Below are 22,767 nucleotides of genomic sequence, written 5' to 3'. Positions count from 1 at the left end.
CAAAATCAAGGCACAAAAAAAAAAAAAAAAAAGAAAGTGGACTTCATTAAAATCAAATATTGCTCTGCAAAAGACACTTTAAAAAAGGAAAAGACAAGCCACAGACTGGGAAAAAAAATCTTTGCAAAACACATATCTGATAAAGGACTGGTATTCAAACTACATAAAGTACTCTTAGAAACCTAACAACAAGGAAACAAACAATCCAATTAAGGTGGAAAAACAGGTAAAAGATCTAGACACTCACCAAAGAAGATAAACAGATGGCAAATAGGCATCTAAAAAGATGCCCAACATCATATGTTATTAGAGAATTGAAAATCAAAACAATGAGATAGTATTACACACCTATTAGAATGGCAAAAAAACAAAACAATGTCAACACCAAATGCTAGTGAGAATGTAGCGCAACAGGAATTCTCATTCACTGCTGGTGGAAATGCAAAACAGTATAGTTTTGCACTTTTCTTACAAACTAAACATACTCTTACCATACAATCCAGCAATCATACTCCTTCGTATTTACCCAAATGAGTTGAAAACTTACGTCCACACAAAAAACTGGACACCAATGTGCATGGCAGCTTTATTCAAAACTGCCAAAACTTGGAAGTAACCGAGATGTTCTTCAAAAGGTGAATTGGTAAACAAACTATGGTACCTATACAATGTATTACTAGTCAGTAATAAAGAGAAATGAGCTATCAAGCCATGAAAATACACAGAGGAACCTTGAATGTATATTACTAAGTGAAAGAATCCAATCTGAAAAGGCTTCATACTATATGATTTCAATTATATGACATTATGGAAAAGGCAAAAATAGAAAGACAGTAAAAATATCAGTGGTTGCCAGGGGTTCAGAGGAGGGATGGAGGAATGAATAGATGAATGAAGCCCAGGAGATTTTAGGACAGTGAAATTATTTGGTATACTATAATGGTGGGGAAACCCCACAGAATGTACAACAAAAAGAATGAACCTTAATGTAAACTATGGACTCCAATTAATAATAATGTACCAATGCTGGCTTATCATTTGTAACTAACAGACCACACTAATGCAAGATGTTAAGAATAGAGGAAACTGGAGGGATAGGGTGAAGAGATGTATGGGAATTCTGTACTTTCTGCTTAATTTTTCTGTAAATGTAAAAATGCTTTTAAAAAAAAGTCTATTAATTAAAAATAAATTTGTAACAAATTTATATAAAGTCATCAACCTGTAAACTCTAAGATTCAGTCATTTTAATCCATGTAAATTATACCTTAATTTTCAAAAATGAAATAAATGGTTCTTTAGAACTCTTATTTGAAAATGCATATAGAACAAAGGACATATACATTTATGTGTTTTACAACAAGATGATATATGTTCTACAAGTGCATATATATGCATGTAAGTAAATACATAGATAACTATCTGAAAAAACATGTACCAAACTGCAAGAGCAGCGCTAGGGAGCTAATCATATGGGAAAACAGCACTACTGTGAAAGGAACAGGATGGAAGGATGGGGGTGGGGGTACACCTAAATCTGTGTCTCTTAATCTCTATTCGGAAAATCTACATTAATTTTTTAAATTGGCTATTTCTAGGTTTTAAATGCAGACTTCAGAATTTGAAGAAAAATTTCAAAATGTTTTCTAAATCTTTAAGAATACACAGCCTTGGAGTAAATTAACATTGGACATAGATCTTTATTTTTAAATATTTCCACACCTATAAGGAATTTTAATTCACCCAACTGTGACTGACCACACTAGGAACAAGTACTATTGGCTGATTCCTAGTTTATCAATAATTCCATCCCTACAATGACTACAGTACTTCCACTGCACCCTCCTCTTTCACTACTTAGCTGACTCCTAGACCCCTCCCCCCTCAAAAAAAACCCACAAAAAACTTAATGTACAGTCTGACACCCTGCTGGACATTAGTGAAGTTCTAACACAACATTAAACATCATCCATATTTCAGAATGCAAAGGACTGATCTGAGATATGCTATTATAGCATTGATAAACTAACAATATACCAATGCCTCAAAACTATCCGATGCTTGTCTTTCTTATATTTTTTTCCACTATGCCTTTCTCTAGAAAAAATTTAGCTTCTATTCTGTTCTGTTGTCTGGGTACTACTTTTGTGATGGACTAAATTGTGTTCCCCCAAAATTCATATGTTGAAACCCTAACCACCACCCCCCCAACGATGTGACTATATTTGGAGATAAAACCTTTAAAGAGATAACTATGATTAAATGAGGTCATCAGGGTGGGACCCTAATCCAATAGGACTGGTGTCCTTATAGAAAGAGGAAAAGACAGCAGGGATGCACACACACAGAGAACAGGCCATGTGAGGACACAGCAAAAAGGTGGCCATCTACAAGCCAAGGAGAGGCCTCAGGAGAAACCTAACCTGCCAAAACCTTGACCTTGGACTTTCAACGTTCCGAGCTGTGAGAAAACAAATTTTTGTTGAGTAAGCCACAGCAATTTTGTTTATGGTATTTTGTTATGGCAGCCCTAGCAAACTAATACAACCACACAGCAATCTTTGGTACACAATTACTAATAAATCTTAACTTGACCTCATATTATAATGAATTCTACAGGATACTAACTCTAGTTTTTTTCCATCGTCTAATAAGTACAATGTTCTCTGTGCCTAGTGTCATATATGTATGGCTTTCTTTTACCAACAGAGCTTCAAATATTATACTCAAGGTCCTTTCTGTTCCATCCCCTCAACTATGATCATCTCTGATCTCTACTCTTAGTATCTACCACTGCCAGAGGTCTATTTGCCAATTTGTAATCTGACATATTTGCCGCCTGGCAGGCACTCTTGACACCTTCCCCCTCCTCCCAACTCACTCCTTTCCCAACTGCTTCATGTATACTTTTCAGCCTTGGTAGTATTGACATTAGGCATTTAGAAGCATCACCAACCAATGAGAGAGTACTTCTGGTCACTGAATAAACCAATAACATGCTGGTTTCTGTCGATTATTTATCTTACTGCTCACACCAACAGGTTATTTTTTTTCTGACAGTTGCACCTATCCTTGAGTTGAGAAAATTCAAATGTTAACTCTATGTAGCTTATCACAGTGAAAAATGACTGCTCTTCACATACTATCTAAAGAGAGCCCATCTTTGCTGGTTCCCATCAACAAAACATGTGCTAAGAGTTCTTTCTATTTACACTGATATGTCTCTGCTCACTCATTCAGTCATCCAGCCTCCCTTCTCTGACCAGTGACGTGCATTTTTGCAAAAGCAACAGTCTTCCAAAGGTAGAAGTATGATCAGAGAACAGAGTACCCCTTACTCAATAAACTTATTCAATAAAGCCTAAAATTTTGTTCTCGTTAAAATGGTACACTGAACAACTAAGTTAACGCTTCAAAATATTAATCAGATATTGCCTTACTGCCTCGAGACTCAAAACATTATTGAAAAATTGATCATTTTTATTCCTTCAAGACCTTGATATTATCAACAGCAGAGTTGCCAGACCACTTACAAAAAACTTCAATCTTAAAAGTTTTCTTGCGTTTTGGTCTTTTTAAAAAGGTGCCATCATTATGTGTCAAAAAACTATATTATGTGAATGACTTCAAGTGGGATTCTAAACAATCTTACCTCTCTTTTGTTAAGCTGTGAGATAACAATGCTAAATTAATAACTTATGAGACTGAATATTTATGAAAAGTTACTAGTTTTATGTAAATTAAAAGTGCAAGTTAATCATTATTTTACTGTAGAGTAATTAGAATCAGATAGATAGCAAATACAAATTACTTATTAGCACAAGAGACAATTGTCAGCTATTCTGAACTTTTAGAGAAGTCATTCTAGAGATCCAAGTTTCCCAATAAACTGGAATTTCAGCTCTTTAAGCATCAGAAGTTGCTGTTTTCAAATTCTCTGGATGAAATTAGTTCTACAATGTATTTCTAACTTTATTATCCTTTTAAGCAGAATACAGTCGGCCCTCAATATCCACACATGCAAAACCTACAGATACAGAAGGCCAACTGTAAGGAACTTGAGCATCCTCAGCTTTTGGTGTCCACAGTCGAGTGTCTGGAACCAGTCCCCCGTGGATACCAAGGGACAACAGTATACTGAATATAATTTATGTGTTTCTTAAGAATTTGGACTCCTGGGACTTCCCTGGTAGTCCAGTAGTAAAGAATCCACCTTCCAATGCAGGGGACGTGGGTTCAATCCCTGGTCAGGGAACTAAGATCCCACATGCCACAGGGCAACTAAGCCCGCGCGCCACAACTACTGAGCTCGCTCGCCTCAACGAGAGAGGCTGCGTGCCGCAAACTACAGAGCCCACACGCCCTGGAGCCCCCGTACCGCAATGAAGACCTGACGCAGCCAAAACAAAATAAGTTAAATAAATATTTAAAAAAAAAGAATTTGGACTCCTGCAATAAATGTTAATTTTTATGATAGTGATATTCATAGAAACTACTGATATATAAAAGTAAGATGTATACATATAGCTGATTCACTTTGTTATACAGCAGAAACTAACAAAACAATGTAAAGCAATTGTACTCCAATAAAGATGTTTAAAAAAAAAAAAATGGCCATACCGTAAAAAAAAAAAGTAAGGCTGTCTGTCCCTATCTTCAGTATCACCAGATTGACTTTTAGTTTACAGAAAAAATTTCACCCTGTCAGCATAAAAACCTACAAATGCCCCTCTTTTCTCATTGCTGCTTCTAATCCATGTGACCTTAGAAACCAAATACTACTTATTTGAATTGTCTAAAATAAGACTAACCTCTAAATGAAAGCCTGAGGAATTCTCATGTAAGTATAGAAATGTTAACCACATATTTCCATACACTCTCCATTAACCATTTAGAGACTGTTTTTTTTACAATCTAATTGTATAGAAAAAACATGGGCTTTACAGTCACAGAGGGGTTCAGATCCTACTTTTAGCACTTACTAGCTGCATAATCCTGGGTAAATTAATGATAAACTACTTTCCCTAAATGTTTGCATACTTGTTAAATCAACATTATCACCTAACTCACAGTTGCTATGAAGTTAAATGTGATACTATATATAAAAAATGACTGCTACAAAGTAGGTGCAAAATTAAAAGACCTATTTTCTTCTTTGATTCATACAGTTAATACGGCAAATTTACTAAATTTTACTCTTTTATACAATCAAAATAATTTTCCATTTCTTTCTCAACATTTTTTATTTCTCTGACTTCTGCGTATGGTTGTTTGTTTTCCCTGCCAAAGAGCTTATGAGTATTTTTGCCTTTCTTGTCCTCTGTAACTAAGACATTTCTCCTGCATGGCCAAAGTAGCAGAAATCCTAATTATATTAGGAACATGGGAAATGATGTACAATCCTAACTTCTCACACTCCTAGATGGTAAATAAGCTTCCTAAAGTCGAAGTCTCTGTCGGCTACTTACCAGTAATATAACTTTTGGGCTATTTCTGAGCCTTAATTTCTTTCTTTTTTATTTTTTTTGAGCCTTAATTTCTTAATATTCAAAAAGAATATCAATCTCCAATAATATGGCCAATTATTTAGAACAAAACACTCACTGAAATTGTTTAAATTAATAAAATAGAAAATATATGTTCTAAAAAGTATCAAAGAGTTAACAAGATGGTAAGGAATTATAAGGACAAAACATAGAATTATAAGGCCAAAACAGAGAGGTAAGCAGAATGCTGAAGCCAAGTTAGCCCCTGACTGAAGCCAAGGTTGGGCTTTGGTTTTCACAGTCTCATAAAGACAGAAGCCAAACCCAGGACCCACGCTAGGAAGTGAGTCTGATACGAGACCCTATACAATAAAACTCAAACTCATAAAATAAACCAAAATAAACCTGCCCCATTCTACCCTATCCCCCAAGAACTGTAAGGAAAGTTGTGTTGGCACTGAGCTAGCTGTAAAGGAGAGTTCCTGACAAGTTGTAATTTTTTCTGTAAAGGGCCCGATATAAATACTTTAGGCTTTGGAGGTCATATTGACCTCTGTTGTAACCACTCAATTCTGTGGTGGTAGCATGCAAACAACCACAAACAATACAGAAACAAATAAGCACAGCTGTGTTCCAATAAAACTTTATTTATGGACACTGAAATTTGAGTTTCATATAATTTTCACATGTTGCAAAATATTATTCTTTTTTTCCAATCATTTAAAAATGTAGAGGACTTCCCTGGTGGCACAGTGGTTAAGAATACACCTGCCAATGCAGGGGACACGGGTTCGAGCCCTGGTCTGGGAAGATCCCACATGCCACGGAGCAAATAAGCCCATGTGCCACAACTACTGAGCCTGCACTCTAGAGCCCATGCGCCACAACTGCTGAAACTCACGCGCCTAGAGCCCATGATCTGCAACAAGAGAAGCCACTGCATTGAAAAGCCCACGCGCCGCAACGAAGAGCAGCTCCCGCTCGCCGCAACTACAGAATGCTGGCACCCAGCAACAAGGTCCCAACGCAGCCAAAAATAAAAATAAAGACATTTTAAAAATAATAATAAATAAAAATGTAAAAACCATTCTTAGCTTGCAACCTTACAAAAACAGGTAGCACAGGCCACAGTATGCTTTGAATTGTAACTAGACACTAGACCACCTCAGCTACTATTACCGTACACACACACATACATGCAACACTCACACACACAATCTGTTGCCTTAATCCATATTACCTGAATGACACAAAAAAAAACCCAGGTTACAAGCATCGAGAAGACGCGTGTGCAAGCATCACAAATAATGTCCCAAGAAAAGACATTATTTAGACCAAGCAAGAAGGAAACAATGCACCATGAATAAGAAGAAGCAAGGAATGGAAACAGATCTGCAAAGATTTCAGATATTGGATATGATCACACAGAAAATACAACTGCTTACTAATGTTTCAAGTGACAAATAAGACTGAAAATATCTGAAAGGGACAAGAACCATAAAAAATGACTTTGAAGATTTTAAAAGCTAAAAAGAACTTGTAAAATTTTAAAACACAACTGGAATTTAAAATGGAATAGTTGAAATGAATGAACTAAAAGACCTAACTGAAAAAACTGCCCACAGTGAAAGAAGAAAAACACAGGAAAAAAGTTAAGAAACATGTGAGAGGGACTTCCCTGGTGGAGCAGTGGTTAAGAATCCACCTGCCAACACAGGGAACACGGATTCAATCTCTCGTCTGGGAAGATCCCACATGTTACAGAGCAACTAAGCCTGTGCACCACAGCTACTGAGCCTGTGCTGTAGAGCCCAAGAGCCACAACTACTGAGCCCATGTGCCACAACTACTGAAGCCCGAGCACCTACAGCCGGTGCTCCACAACAAGAGAAGCCACTGAAACGAAGAGTAGCCCCAGCTCACTGCAACTAAAGCCTGCGTGCAGCAAAGAAGACCCAATGCAGCCAAAAATAAATAAATAAATTTATTAAAGAAAAAAACTTCAAAAAAAAAAGGAACGTGAGACTGAGAGAAAATCTAATATATGTAAATTGGAAATCCAGAAAAAGAAAAGAAACAGCACTGAAATCATAACATGCTATTTCAAACATATAGAAATCAGTAACAAAAAAATGACTAGGAGTAACAAATAGAATCTTTCACACCAGTATCTATCCCATCCCACAGAATGCAGTGGAGTGAGGCTGAGTGACTTCTGAGGCTAGATCATAAACAGCAACATGCTTCTACCTAGTACTTTCTCCCTCAGGAATTCTAGCAGTCATACCTTAACAACTAAACTTAAAAAGCTCCACGGAAAAACCCATATGGCAAGGAACTGAGTCAGGCAAAACTGCCAAGCTGAACCACTCCTGAATTCCTGACCCACAAAAACTGTAAACAATAATAAGCTACTAAGTTTTGGGCTTAACTTGTTATGCTGCAACAGATAACTAATATAGTAAGAAATCCTCACACAGCTGTAAACTTAAAAATCTAGTCCTAAATAATCCATGGGAAAATAAGTAAACAAAATATTTTGAATAAACCATAACAAAAATATTACATTTCAAAACTTGTGAGATGCAGCTAACGCAATACTTTATAGGGAAATTTATAACTCTAAATAGGTATAATAGAAAAAAGTGAAAATTTGGGAACTGTCTTTTTAAGATAGAAAAAACAGGAAAGTAAAACTAGGACAAGTAAAAGAAAATAATAGAAATGAGAAAGAAAATATAAAATAAAAAGGGCCAACAAAGCTAGAAGTGGGTCTTTGAAAAAACTGTAAATTGGCAAAACTCTCACAAGAGTAAAGAGGAAGGGCTTCCCTGGTGGCGCAGTGGTTGAGAGTCTGCCTGCCGATGCAGGGGACACGGGTTCGTGCCCCGGTCAGGGAGGATGCCACATGCTGCAGAGGTGAGCCATGGCCGCTGGGCCTGCACATCTGGAGCCTGTGCTCCACCATGGGAGGGGCCACAGTAGTGAGAGGCCCACATACCGCAAAAAAAAAAAAAAAATGTAAAATATATATGAAAGTGTAATGGGCCAAAAACAGCCAACACTCTCCTGAAAAACAACAGCAAACTGGGGAGACGTGCCTTACCAGGTATCAGAACTTCTAAAGCTATAAGTAGTTAAGGCGGTGTGTCACTTGTACAGGAATAGACAAACAGACCAGTAGAACAGAGAAGAAAGTCCAGAAACAGAAGTATGCAAATATGGATACTGGACACATGTGAGATGTGGCACTGCAGATCAGTAAAGATGAATTTTTCAAAATCAATGCTGGAACAATTGAGTGTCCATTTGAGGTGGGAGAGAATAAGATTGGACCTCGTACTATCCATAAAAATCTATTCCAGGTAAAGACCAAATTTGTGAAAGGTTAAAGCTTAAAAGCTCTTAGAAGATGATACAGGAGAACTACTTTACCTCAGACTACAAAAGGGTTTCTTTAAGAAGATTCAAATAGCACTAGCCAAAGCTGATAAATTCAACTACATTAAAACTGAGAACTTTTATTGATCAACAAGCACCATAGAAAGTGAAATAACACACCAAAAACAGGTGTTATTATCCAAAACACATATAGGGAATTCCCTGGCGGTCCAGTGGTTAGGACTCCACACTTTCACTGCCATGGGCCTGGGCTCAATCCCTGGTCAGGGAACTAAGATCCAGCAAGCCGTGCAACACAGCCAAAACACACACACACACACACACACACACACACACACACAGAGGATTTCTAAACATCAGTAAGAAAACCACAGACCACGTAACAAAAAAATTGGGCAAACAACTTGAACAGGTACATCACAGGAAGAAAACTCAAATGACTATGAAAAGATGCTCAACTTCATTAGTAATCATGGAAATGCAAATTAAAACCATGAGACACCATCACACCTTTCAGATTGGTAAAAATTAGAGTCTGACAATACCAAGTACTGAGAATGTAAAACAAAGGGAACTCTCATTGTGTTGGAATTATAAATTGAAATAATTTTGAAAAACACTCTGTCATTATCAAAGTTGAATGTGTGCATACCTCGCAACCCAGCAATTCCATTCTTAGGAATTCTACAGAAATATCTGTGCACTTGCATACATGGAACAGGTACAAGAGCGCTCACCACTGAATTATTTGTATAACAGCAAGAAAGTGAAATCAACTCAAATGTCTATCAAAACTAGAATGATTAAATTGTAGTATACATTGTAATACATTACCACAATGAAATCTAACGAACGACAGCCAACAACTTGAAATTAATTTCACAAATGCTGAACTGAATTTTTTAAATCACATAAAGTACTCATATGAAGTTCAAAAACAAGGAAAACTACACTACATTGTTTAAGGATATATGACCTGGGATTTTAAATTATGAAGCAAAGCAAGAAAATGACAATCACAAAAGGTCGGGATAATAGCCACCTCCACAGAGTGGGATATGTTGACAAGGGCAAGGGGAGGGTGAGGTAATGGGGAGGTAATTCTTGTTTGTTGGCCTGGGCAATGACAACACAAATATTTACTTTATAATTTTATTTAAACTGCAATATGTTTTATTCACTCTCCCATATGTTTGAATAAAAAGGAAAAGTAACAACTGCCTATGACTGCTATAGTAATTTTTTTTAGATGTTTTCTAAAACATCTGCCATGCCACACAGCATGCGGAATCTTAGTTCCCTGACCAGGGATGGAACCTGTGCCCCCTGCAGTGGAAGCACGGAGTCTTAACCACTGGACCGCCAGGGAAGTCCCTGCTATAGTAATTTAATATGATAAAGCAATTTATGTAAGCCCGAGAGCTTGAATTCCTTATATCCTAGCAGGTACCCTTCCCTCTGTCTTTATCCTATCTCTTACTCTTTACACTCATAGTATACATTTTATCTGCCTTACTAGACTCTAAGTATCTGTCCAATGAATGCTTGGATAATCTGAAAGATTTAAGGCAAAAAGAGGAAGAAGAAAGGTTAAGGAGAGGGGAAGTTGTGGGAAAAAACAGTAAGGAAAGAACCTGACTTATGCTTACATGAAAACACCCAGGACATCAGATTTTTAGTTCCAATGCTTCAAGGAGCCAGGAAGTACAGGGAGAGGAAGTAGGTAAATCATCTCTGTCCCTTCTGACCAGGTGCCATAAAACAAAGCAGATTAACATCATTGATATCAATCACCTAATATTTAGGTGCAAGAAGGTGTACCTAAATATATCTACTACTCCTGAAATCCTCTTAACAACAACAACAAAACACAATAACAAAGCCCCCTCAGGGACTTCCCTGGTGGTCCAGTGGGTAAGACTCCGCACTCCCAATGCAGGGGGCCGAGGTTCGATCCCTGGTCGGGGAACTGGATCCCACATGCATGCTGCAACTAAGAAGTCCGCGTGCTGCAACGAAGATCCCGTGTGCCGCAACTAAGACCTAGCACAGCATAAATAAATAAATATTAAAAAAAAAAAAAATTAAAGCCCCCTCAGACTATAGGGCTCTCTGGAACAAATCAAATCCTTCTTAATTACCTGGGGAAGAAACTTTATTTTTCAGTTAATCTATTCAGTATGTATTACCTATTCATAGTACAAAAGATTAAACACAAATATCTATCAGATACAGACTCGTTAATAAAATTATGGTATATCAACACAATAGAATACTATGCCTCCATAAAAAAGAATAAGATCTGTATGTACCAATATGGAGTATTCTCCCAAATATATTGTTAAATGGAAAAAAAAAAAGAAGAAATACAGAACAGTACATATGGTATGAAAGAATACACATACACCTAACTTTGAAAGAAAAAGAAAAAACTGGAATGATTGATCAGAAACTTACAAAAATGATTATCTATAGGAGAGCAAGAAGGAAACAGAATGGATGAGGATGAAAATAAGATTTCTACATATACCTTTACATTTGGTTTCTCCTTTTGAAATATGTATCTTACATATTCAAAGGATAACAGTAAATTTAAAAAAACAGAGGAAGCAAACCCTAAAATGAAAAACAAATGGACCTAAATACATACCAAACTAGTAACAATCACACTGAGAAAATAATGATTTCAAGTGACTTTTAAACACAGTACTAACAATAAGTATAACCTTGGTGGGATATGTTCTAGGACAAAATGAGATGCAAAGAAATCTTAAAATTTACTAGTAGTTTTATTTAAACTACATTAGTTATACTTAGGAAAAAAATCAATGTTAATAAAAATTAAGATTTTCAATATAAAAGAGATTAAAACTAAAGTACTTTTTTTAAAAAAGATGAAGAAACATGCAATGTTAAATTTGAATAAGAATTATCAATATGACCTCATGCTTTTTTTTCTCTCCTGAGAAGACCTAGAAGTGATGACAGTTCCATAAAAGGGAGCATACCAACATCCAGATGTTGTTTTCTAAATATCATCCTCCACTAAAAGGAGACAGATCTCCTTGGAGAAACTGCTGATTCCTGTCTAAAGCAGAAGTCCTTGCTGAGCCAAGATGTCTTATACTCAAAAGTAAGGAATCACTCAAAGACTAATAATAGGCTTATGCAAAAAGAACTCAGGTGTCTGTTTGAAGGGACTCCCAATATCCTTATTTGAGACAATCTGAGCATCAAAAAAGGACAATGGGAGGGAAGGAATGGCAGTTTGAAATTAGCAGAGGCAAACTGCTAATTACATATAGGATGGATAAACAATAAGGTCCTACTGTATAGCACAGGAAACTATATTCAGTATCCTGTGACAAATCATAATGGAAAAGAATATGAAAAAGAATGTATATATATGTATAACTGAGTCTCTTTGCTATACAGAAGAAATTAACACAACATTGTAAGTCAACTCTACTTCAATAAAATCTGAATAAAAAGAACATCTGTAACTAATTGTAATAAATAAAAATCCAAGAGACCATTAATAAACTCATCTGCCACCACTGTACATGACTATTAGACCAACCCCTCACTCTGAAAATTAGACAAGAAAAAATTAAGCATTTACTTACTCTGCCCTTTTAGGAAGAACTACAGTTCACTCCCAGGTGACGAAGGTTATAAACCTTTTGTTAACATTAGAATGACAGCTAATAAATATTAAAAAATTACAGAATTAGAAAAAAATCACCATTTTCCAACCTTCAATCAAATAACTCATTTGCCCAAGGCTCACAAAAGATGCTAAAATCGCTAGATATAGAATATCTTGAAGGATGGAATATTTGTATGATACCAAAGTATTGCCCCCACAGATTACTGTACTTGATGATCATAAGAGGAAAGAATATACTTTTACAATGGAAAGATAGAGCAAACACCACTTTATTTATTTTTTAAATTTATTTATTTATTTTTGGCTGTGTTGGGTCTTCCTTGCTGCACGTGGGCTTTCTCTAGTTGTGGTGAGCGGGGGCTACTCTTTGTTACGGTGCACGTGCTTCTCATTGCGGTGGCTTCTCTTGCTGCGAAGCACAGGCCCCAGAGCGCAGGGGTTTCAGTAGTTGTGGCATGCGGGCTCAGTGGTTGTGGCCCATGGGCTCTAGAGCACAGACTCAGTAGTTGTAGCGCACGGGCTTAGTTGCTCCGCGGCATGTGGGATCTTCCTGGACCAGGGCTCGAACCCATGTCCCCTGCGTTGGCAGGCGAATTCTTAACCACTGCACCACCAGGGAAGTCTGCAAACATCACTTTAAACTTCATAAAACTTAGATCACTAATAGTGATGTCATATATCTCCCACAGTATGCAACATGAAATATAACATCACCTATGAAGTATTCTTGCCAAAAGTTTTTAACATGCATAATCAAGCCTTTAAATTATAACTTCCACCGTACAAGATATACACGGAACAGAGGAACAAGTTAAGCAAAAGCACAAAGAAATAATTAGATAACTAGAAAACAGGCCATTCTGATAAAGAAGATGTGGCATATATATATATATATACAATGCAATATTACTCAGCCATAAAAAGAAATGAAATTGAGTTATTTGTAGAGAGGTGGATGAACCTAGAGTCTGTCATACAGTGTGAAGTAAGTCAGAAAGAGAAAAACAAATACCGTATGCTAACACATATATATGGAATCTAAAAAAAAAAGGTTCTGAAGAACCTAGGGGCAGGACAGGAATAAAGACACAGACATAGAGAATGGACTTGAGGACATGGGGAGGGTAAGCTGGGACGAAGTGAGAGAGTGGCATGGATATATACACTACCAAACGTAAAATAGACAGCGAGTGGGAAGCAGCCGCATAGCACAGGGAGATCAGCTCGGTGCTTTGTGACCACCTAGAGGGGTGGGATAGGGAGGGTGGGAGGGATACGCAAGAGGGAGGAAATATAGGGATATATGTATATGTATAGCTGATTCACTTTGTTATAAAGCAGAAACTAACACACCATTGTAAAGCAATTATACTCCAATAAAGATGTTAAAAAAAAAAAAAACCAGGCCATTTGATAAGATAATGATCTAGTCTTGTCAAAGAAATTTCAATATCCTAAGAAAAAGGAGTGGCATAAGAAACTTTTCTAGATTAAAAGAAACTAAAAAGATAATCAAATGCATGCAAAAATCTTGACTGAATTCCGGTTTGGAAAACTGAAAATTTAACTGTAGTCTGAATATTAAATATTATTAGGAAATTACTGTTATTTTTCTTAGGTGTTAGTAATGGCACTGTGGTGATACAGAGAATATTTTCTTAGGAGATATATGCTCAAGTGTTATGAGGTAAAAGTCAAAATAGTCGCAATTTTCAAAAGGTTCAGTTAAAGTATATATACACACATACACATAGAAAACAATACAGCAAATGTGGATGGCATACTGTTAACTTATTTTTTTAATTTTATTTATTTTTTTATACAGCAGGTTCTTATGGTGGCTGACTTATCAATGCTCTTTGGTATATTCTTTCAACTTTTCAACACTTTTTTTTTTTGGCCGCACCGTGCAGCATGCGGGATCTCAGTTCCCCAACCAGCTATCGAACCCATGGGAGAACGGAGTCTTAACCACTGTATGGCCAGGGATGTCCCTCAACATCTTCTAAGTATTTTCATTATTAAAAAAAGTAGGGGGGGGATTTCCCTGGTGGTGCAGTGGATAAGACTCCACGCTCCCAATGCAGGGGGCCCAGGTTTGACCCCTAGTCAGTGAACTAGATCCCACATGCCTACCGCAACTAAGAGTTCGCATGCCCAACTAAGGAGCCCGCCTGCTGCAACTAAAGGAGCCCACATGCCACAACTAAGGAGCTGGTGAGCCTCAACTAAGGAGCCAGTGAGCCGCAACTAAGGAGACTGCCTGCCACAACTAAGACCCAGTGCAACCAAATAAATTAATTTTTTCTTTTTTTAAAGAATGAGGGGGAAGGCAGGAAGATAACTAAAATAAGGTAGAGTTGCAAAAGAAGGTAAGGAAAAAATACGATCTCAAGATCATTTATAAACTCATATCCACACAGTTATCTGAAGAACTTTCTCCCTTATAGTAAAATAAATAAATAAATAAATATTTCGGGAATTTCCTGGCAGTCCAGTGGTTAACACTCCACGATTCCACTGCTGGGGACCTAGGTTCAATCCCTGGTCGGGGAACTAACATCCCGCCAGCCACGCGGCAAGGCCAAAAAAATAAAATAACTATCTTTAAAAAAAAAAAAAAATCCAGAGACTACTCAGCCCACTATCATCTGATCAATATAAGTAAACAGATCTCAAATACTTACACACTACAGACAGCAATAGTACTACAATCTGTCAATGATTTAAGGAATGTTTGTCATTGGCAAACAGAACATTTTGTTGTACCTCACACTGAATCAAAACACATTCTAACATCCATTAATCTGATATACTAAGACATCAAGAGAAGCACTTCTTTAGAGCCTTTTTGAATTGAAAACTATGATCACACTTGAAAGACAGCTAGCAGACTATCCTTCTAAGATTGACTTCTACTGGCAACAAACTTTGATGGCCATTTATTTATGCCACACAATGAAATTCTTTAAATTCTTGATCTCATATTTAAACGTAACAAGAAATAGACATATTCAAGGAGGAAAATGAAGACTTCTTAAGTATCTACTATGTGCTTGGTGCTTTATTTACATAAACTGTTTTAACTCATGATAATCTTGTGAGATGAACATTCCTAAAGCTCAGAAATGTTAAGTGACTTGCCCACAAATGACAGCTCATAAGGGATAAGGCTGGAAATTGAATCGAGGTCTGTTGAAAATCCAGGTTTAAAAGTCTATAGTATTCTTTCCATTTAATTGGCCTTAACAAATTTAATACTTACAGACAGAAAAGTCCATCTAAGGAAAAAGTATGTTTAAAAGAATTCCTTCATACTCAAAGAGCCACATAATCTTAAAGTTTAAGAAAAATCAAAACTGAGAAAAAGAATAAGTATGCTCTAAAATTATTGCTAGTTGCAAAAAAAACTCAATTCTTAGCAAGCCAGCTGTCTATGACACAGGACAGCTAGTCCTTTCCTCACTGTACATGTAAAATTATACTCCAGTTGCCCGTTGGATGACCCCATTGCCAAAATATGCTAGCAACATAATTCACATTAAAACCCAGAGGCCAAACACCATTTGGAAAGTGCTTTACATGTTTACTATACCCATCTCGAGCATGATCCCCACTCAAAACAGGCTATTTTAAGCAAATATTCTTTGGTCTGTCATATTCTTTTCCACTACTCTAAAATATTAAACTCAAAAACAAGAAAATCTACCTAAATACAAACATCCCATAACTGAATATTAAAATATGATGTGATTTTGAATTTATCTATTGCACAAAAATATGCCAAAATTGCACTAATATAAATTACGTATGTTCTTTCCATAGGATCAAAATTCTAATATCTATGTCTCTTGTATGTCTAAAGATACACACAAAATATGTAGAGAAATCTACATTAAAGAGTTTTCCCACTTAAAATTAAATCCTCTTTGAACTGGACTAGCAACCAGAAGAGGGCATAAGGTGGCCTGTGTGGTTGTATTGATAGTAATATCCTGTATCGTGCTTGATGTAGGTGTTGGTTACATTTGTGTATTCATTCTGTGAAAATTTATTGAGCTGCACATTTATGATCTGTGTACTTTTTTATATATATTATAATTTATAATAAGCATATTCTTTTAAAAAAATCCTCAATCTAAAAATGTGCCCTACTATACTGTACTGATACCAAAGAAGCTACAGCCCAGTGAAGAAAATAGACAAGCTATTAGGAATTTCATTAGAGGGCTGTGACAGAAGCAAGCACTACATACTATAGGAGTGGCACCTAACTTAACCTGGAGGAAGTAAAGGAAAGCTTCCCAAAGATACACCTGGTCTGAGTCCTGAAGATCAGATAGATTGTTAAGCAGAGAAAGGTGGAAGGGAAAGACGGGAAAGGGAACACAGAGTGGAAAGACCTAAGTTCAATGAGTGGATCAAAGAATTTAAGGAAGAGAGCAAGGAAGGAAAGCCTAAAGAAGAGTCAGATCACGAAGGATCTCACACACATGCCAAGCTACCGTTTAAGCTTTATCCTGAAAGCAATGGGAAAGCACTGAAGATCTTTCAACAGGAAAGGATATGATTAGATTTGTATTTGTACTATGTCAATAATGGTGCCTGCCATGTTTGCAACCCCATTTTGTGGGAAAGTTAGCCTACACACTGCCCCATGTTTTTCACCATTATGATCCTGCCCCATACCCACATGCACAAATCAACACACAGCCAACACTAAATGGCCAGGAGTAGTCACATGACCCAAGTACACAGGCTTGCTAGCAGCCCATGATTACAGAGCTGAGCCAAAGAGATTGTTTCTTGGGAATTCAAACCAGAAAATCTTAGCAAAAAGTCAGCAACAGAAGCTCAAGTTAAAAAGACAGCAGCCAATATAATATACATTACCAAACGTAAAATAGATAGCTAGTGGGAAGCAGCCGCATAGCACAGGGAGATCAGCTTGGTGCTGTGTGACTAGCTAGAAGGGTGGGATAGGGTGGGTGGGAGGGAGGGAGACGCAAGAGGGAAGAGATATCGGGATATATGTATAGCTGATTCACTTTGTTATACAGCAGAAACTAACACACCATTGTAAAGCAACTATACTCCAATAAAGATGTTAAAAAAGAAAAAAGACAGTAGTCAGGAGGTAAGATGTTGGCATGGGAGTGACACGGTAGTTATAAGGAGGAAGAAATCAGGAATAAATGGAAGCCATAAGATTGGGTGGGGGAGGAGATTAGAGAGAAAAAATAATACAAAACGAAATAGAAAAAGTAGCTAAGACAAGTTAACAGTAGAGCACTAGAGTAAAATCTGTCTTTTCTTGCTTCTAGTTTTATTTAATTATTTTTAAAATTTATTTATTTTTGGCTGTGTTGGGTCTTCATTGCTGTGCGCAGGCTTTCTCTAGTTGCGGTGAGCGGGGGCTACTCTTCGTTGTGGTGCACGGGCTTTTCATCACGGTGGCTTCTCTTGTTGCAGAGCACAGGCTCTAGGCACGCGGGCTTCAGTAGTTGTGGCACATGGGCTATGCAGTGCAGGCTCAGTAGTCATGGCGCACAGGCTTAGTTGCTCCACAGCATGTGGGATCTTCCTGGACCAGGGATTGAACCTGTGTCCCCTGCATTGGCAGGCAGATTCTTATCCACTGCCCCACAAGGGAAGCCCTCTAGTTTTATTTTTAAGCTCCTGTTCTTCCTGAGACCAAGCTGTTTAACTTTTCCTGGGTTCCCTTGTGCATGTTTTCTTTCAATAAGCACTCCACTACTTAAGGTAACTTGAGTCTCTTCGTTGCAACTGAAAGAGCCTAACTAAAAGAGCATTTTAGAACACTTACTCTGGCAAAAGTGGACAGAATGAACTAGAGGGTACGGCAAAACAAGAGGCAGATGAAGACAAGAAGACCAAAAGACATTCGGGGTTAAAACAGTGCTTAAACAGGGGTTAAAACCACTGCTTCCCTGGTGGTGCAGTGGTTGAGAATCTGCCTGCTAATGCAGGGGACACGGGTTCGAGCCCTGGTCTGGGAGGATTCCACATGCCACGGAGCAACTAGGCCCGTGAGCCACAACTACTGAGCCTGCGCGTCTGGAGCCTGTGCTCCACAACAAGAGAGGCCCGCGCACCACGATGAAGAGTGGCCTCCGCTTGCCACAACTAGAGAAAGCCCTCGCACAGAAACAAAGACCCAACACAGCAAAAATAAATAAATAAACTCCTACCCCCAACATTTAAAAAAAAAAAAAACAGAGACAACAAAAATAGCAATCAGAAATGATCTGAAATATCATGAGGGAGAACGTGCCGGACTTTGTGATGATGGTAGTTTGGTACAGAGTGCAGTGGAGGATGATTCCCAGATTCCTAAAGGCTTCATGAGGAGGAGAGAGTAGTACGGTTCATCAAGACATACAATCAAAAGAAAAAATTTTGTTGCAGTTTGTCTCCTTCTACCCCCACCTTTTTGGAGGGAAGAGAGGCAAAGAAGAGTTTTATTTTGTACATGTGTTAAGTGCTTGTGAAATATGAATCCCAGTGGAGATGTCCATTAGAAGTGATTTACAGGGATCCAGAGTAAAGGCAAGAGCTCTACACTGCAGCTCTGGACTTAGGAATAAATACATTAAGTCATGTTATGTTTTAAAAACGTGACTGAAAAATCTTTGACTAATCTTTATTACTAATATAACTAGAAATCATACAAACCAAAAAACTTAATATTCTTGGCAAACCACATTTTCCAAGCTCCTATACTTCTCTATAAACAATGAAGATTGAATAAACTTTTACAATAGTATAATCTAAATGATTAGAAAAAAATGGGATTTATGTTGCTAATTTCTACTGAGGTTTTACCTTTTTAATAATCTAAGTTTACTCCATTTCCCTCAGTACTATATACCACTCAGGGAAAACACTGTTAAAAAGTCTTGTCAGACAGTGAACCTATTGATGTTTAAGCTACGACAAGATTTTTTAGAGAACTTAATCACATAATTTACTAGCTTAGACATTCAACTCTACCTATACTGTAAATGTTGGATTTCTATCCTACAATCTCTTCTCCTCTCAGTACACCTTTTGCACCCAAATCTATTACTATCAACCCAGAACTTGATAATGAGTTTAAGCCACAAATCCAGTTGCCTCCTGGCCATCTACATCTGATAGAAGTATAATCACCCAAACTCAACATGCCACAAATTGAATTCCCCTTGCTTGACAAAAATAAAAATTCCACTCCTCCCTCATATAGATCCCCACCTCAGTGAAAGGCACAAGCTAGAAACCTCGATCTTATCCTCTATGAACCCTCACCCTAATCCCAAATCCAATGAAATCACCAAATCCTGTGTACTCTCAAAACCCAAATGAAGACTGCACCATCGTCATTTACCCTCCTGACACATTTAGTCTACCTTTCAATCCACGCTCCTCAAAGCAGAGTGATCTTTTAAAAATGCAAATCTTATCATTTCAGTCCCCTTCTTTAAATCCTTCAGTAACTTCCTGACAAACATTATAATCTCTGTCAAAGCCAGTCACTCCATGGAAGCTTAGAGGTTCAATGAGAAATTTACTTTAGTTATATGCTAAAACATATCACAAAACAATTGTTCACAAAACAATCATCATGAAATTTTTCAAATCCTGAAAATTACTTAAAACATACAAAACATATGATACATTTAAAAGAAAAGCATGCAGCACTGTTTATAAAAAACAAAGACTGAAAATAACCTCAAGATCACCAGGACGGAATACTATCCACCCAGTAAATGAGGCACTTCCAAATGTACTATTGTTGAATGAACTCTAGGATCTATTATTAAAGGGGGGGTGGTATATCCATAGTATACAGTATGGAAGGATTTGTCTGTGGAGTGTTTTAAAAATATAAATGTATAGACTTGTATGCTAGAAATATCACAGGAAGGACACACACAAAGATGGAAACAGTGGTTGCGTCTGAGGGAAAATGGGTGGTTAGAGGATAAAAAGGGGGAAAAGAAACTTTTTACTGCATACTCTTTTGAACCTTTTGACTTTTATACTATGTCTAGTTATGACCTATAATTTTAATATGATTTTCTCCCTCCTCAGTTCCACACACACAAAATAAAAAATTTTAAAGTACTGACTACAAAAACCTCTCTATACTTCATCCCTATACCAATGTTAAAATTATGCACTGATCATCTGGTGTAAAATTACCTTTCCTTCTTGACAGCTAAGTAGTTCAACAAACTACATTTTATTCAGTATTTTACTATTGAGAAGGCTGTTGGTAATGACATCGGTGAACACTGCATGATAATTGTACTTGCTCCTTGGAAAAGCAAGACAGTAGCACCAGGTAGCAGAATTTTATTATTAAACTGACATTAAAGTCTTCAGGGATTAAGGAAAGCTACAAATCTTACTTTTCCAGCAAATTCGCAAACAGCAAATCCAAAAAAAAAAAAGCACCCTGGTATCCTTCAAAAACAGTGCAAAAGATCTGTAAAAATCTAGGAAAGTGAAGCAAATGATATCACATGGAGACACAGTTATATTCATTAGTGTTATGGGCTTTGATCCTTACAGATGTCCCTAAAATGTCACGATCTGGACTACCTCACAGGTTCTACAGAAGAGACAAGATGAGAAGCAGGCTGTGAGACCTTACAACAGCACACACCCCCTGCCCGGGGCTTCCATGCTCCTCCCTCTTCCTCTATAGCCACCAGACTAAACCCTCCAAACAAGGGTGTCAGTTGGTTCCCTTAAGCCCCACCGGAGGGAACACACTAGGCTACGCAAACACCCCTTCAGGATTTCATGGCAAAGCCCTTTCCAACCAAAGAAAGGATCACGAGCAGGGAGAAAGATAATCAGGTCTGCCTAAGGACAAGAGGTCTGGGGGAGAGGCTACAGTAGGAGTTGGGGGGAGAGGCCGCTGTTGATGGTGTCTAAAGAGGGGCTGACACCAGATCTCTTGGGAGGTAAGAGCATCACGAAGCAGACTATCTGAAAGCCGAGTTGGGTAGGGGAAGAGCTAGTCGGCTAGGCGGTGAGCGAGCTGGGGGTGGGGGGGAGGAGAGAACAGAGGTCGGCACGATGGATCTGCCCTGGAACTGGGGGTAGCAATGGGTTAGGGGGTGGCAGTAACTGGGTCTGAGGAACAGTGGCAAACCCGGGTCAGCTCACGGGAGGATGTGACAGAATCTCGAGGCCCCATTAAGCGTCCGAAGAGAGTCTGAAGGAGGTTCCAGTAGAGTGTGCTGGGGTGGGGGGCCCGTGACAGAACCCCTAGAAAGGTTGGAGGGCCGGAATGGTGTCTGGTCAATGGAAGATACGATGGGTGGGGTCTACGGGGGACCCGGGGCAGCGATCGGGTGTCAGGGAGGCTGCGGGGCAGATCCGCTCGCGGGGCGTCTCCGCCGGGGCGGGGCGGAGCGGCCCCGCAAAAGCTAAAGAGAGAGACTGAGACGTGGGCCGGGCCGGGCCGCAGGGCCGCTGGGCGGCTTGGGCGGGTCTTACCTCGGGCTCCGCCGCGGTGGCCACCGCAGCCCCCTCCTCTTCGGCGGAAGCCGCCTGCCAGCCTCAGCCGCAGGGTCAGGCCGGAGGAGACAGCAGAGGCCGAGACCACCGAGGGTCGGAGGGTTTTGGGAGGGTGGGCCCAGCTGCCTTAGGGTCCGGGCGAGCGGCCGCCGCGCATCCCCCGCCCTGTCAGAGAGACTCCGCCCGGCCTGGGCAGGCACATCCCCCGCCGCACCCGCCCAGAGAGCACGCGTTGGACCGCCGCCTCAACCGCTGTCGCCCCCTATGCCGGTGCCGCCGGTGCCTCCTCCGCCGCCTCTCGGCGTTCTGGCTGGACTCTCAGCAGCCACAGCCAACCGCCGCCCCGACACCGTCCGCTCCGGCCCGCGCGCCCCCGACCCCGCGCACAAGGCCCCGCCCCGCGCGACTCCTCAGCTGCAGACGAGCAGGCGCGCGCACTTACCTCCCACGCCCCCTACCGCCGGCCGGAGCTGGCCCGGCCGCCCGGCCCCGCCCCCGCCCCCGCACGTGACGCCGCCCGAGAGTACCGCATGCGCTTGCGCGGACACGCCCCATTTCATCCGTCCCAGGCAGCCCCGCCCAAACTTTTCTTCCTCACCTTACGGCAGAGCTGGGAACTCTGCCTTAGATTCTCTCTCTACTAAAGAGGAATGTCGCAATGTTGGGGTAGAAAAC

General features: G+C 39.1%; 1 protein-coding gene across 7 annotated transcripts in view; it reads right to left on the bottom strand.

Annotated features, from left to right (window-relative positions):
• The window catches only part of MYO9A (myosin IXA), a 266,751-nt gene extending 244,329 nt beyond the window's left edge, over positions 1–22,422 (bottom strand). For all 7 annotated transcript variants that reach the window (XM_024761731.1, XM_024761733.1, XM_024761735.1 and 4 more), the window contains exon 1: positions 22,072–22,422. The gene's annotated coding sequence lies outside the window, so the exon portion shown is untranslated. The remainder of the gene's footprint in view (positions 1–22,071) is intronic.
• Positions 22,423–22,767: the final 345 nt, after the last annotated feature.

The sequence above is a fragment of the Neophocaena asiaeorientalis genome, unplaced genomic scaffold (assembly GCF_003031525.2).
Source record: "Neophocaena asiaeorientalis asiaeorientalis breed wild unplaced genomic scaffold, Neophocaena_asiaeorientalis_V1.1 scaffold54, whole genome shotgun sequence".
NCBI classification, from domain to species: domain Eukaryota; kingdom Metazoa; phylum Chordata; class Mammalia; order Artiodactyla; family Phocoenidae; genus Neophocaena; species Neophocaena asiaeorientalis.
This window is presented reverse-complemented; position numbering and strand designations above follow the sequence as displayed.